The following is a 785-nucleotide window of genomic DNA, read 5'->3' on the forward strand; positions in this document are numbered from 1 at the left end:
GGAGGCACTAGGATGCCCTGGGAGGCACTGGGATGCCCCAGGGAGCACTGGGAGGCACTGGGATGCCCTGGGAGGAACTGGGAGGCACTGGGAGGCACTGGGAGGCACTGGGAAGCCTCTGGGAATGCCCTGGGAAGAACTGGGATGGCACTGGGATGGCACTGGGAGGAACTGGGAGGCCCCAGGAGGAACTGGGAGGCACTGGGGAGCACTGGGAGGCACCAGGATGCCCTGGGAGGCACTGGGAAGGCTCTGCGATTGCCCTGGGATGGCACTGGGATGGCACTGGGAGGCATTGGGAGGCCCCAGGAGGAACTGGGAGGCACTGGGAGGCACTGGGAGGCACTGGGATGCCCTGGGAGGCACTGGGAAGCACTGGGATGCCCCAGGAGGCACTGGGATGGCACTGGAGGCACTGGGAGCCACTGAGATGCCCCAGGAGGCAATGGGTAGGCTCTGGGAACGCACTGGGAAGAACTGGGAGGCACTGGGTGGCACTGAGATGCCCCAGGAGGCACTGGGAGGCCCCAGGAGGAGCTGGGAGGCACTGGGAGGCACTCGGATGCCCTGGGAGGCACTGGGAAGCCTCTGCGATTGCCCTGGGAAGAACTGGGATGGCACTGGGAGGCACTGGGGTACCCCAGGAGGCACTGGGTAGGCTCTGGGAATGCCCTGGGAAGAACTGGGAGGCACTGGGTGGCACTGAGATGCCCCAGGAGGAACTGGGAGGCACTGGGATGGCACTGGAGGCACTGGGATGCCCTGGGAGGCACTGGGAAGGCTCT

General features: G+C 66.1%; 1 protein-coding gene across 1 annotated transcript in view; it reads left to right on the top strand.

The window, feature by feature from the left end:
* Positions 1 to 785, top strand: part of LOC104835045 (kallikrein-14-like) — a 23448-nt gene that overhangs the window by 14438 nt on the left and 8225 nt on the right. The gene's annotated exons all lie outside the window — the stretch shown is intronic.

Source organism: Haliaeetus leucocephalus, unplaced genomic scaffold (assembly GCF_000737465.1).
Source record: "Haliaeetus leucocephalus isolate CR32 unplaced genomic scaffold, Haliaeetus_leucocephalus-4.0 Scaffold354, whole genome shotgun sequence".
In the NCBI taxonomy this organism is placed as follows: domain Eukaryota; kingdom Metazoa; phylum Chordata; class Aves; order Accipitriformes; family Accipitridae; genus Haliaeetus; species Haliaeetus leucocephalus.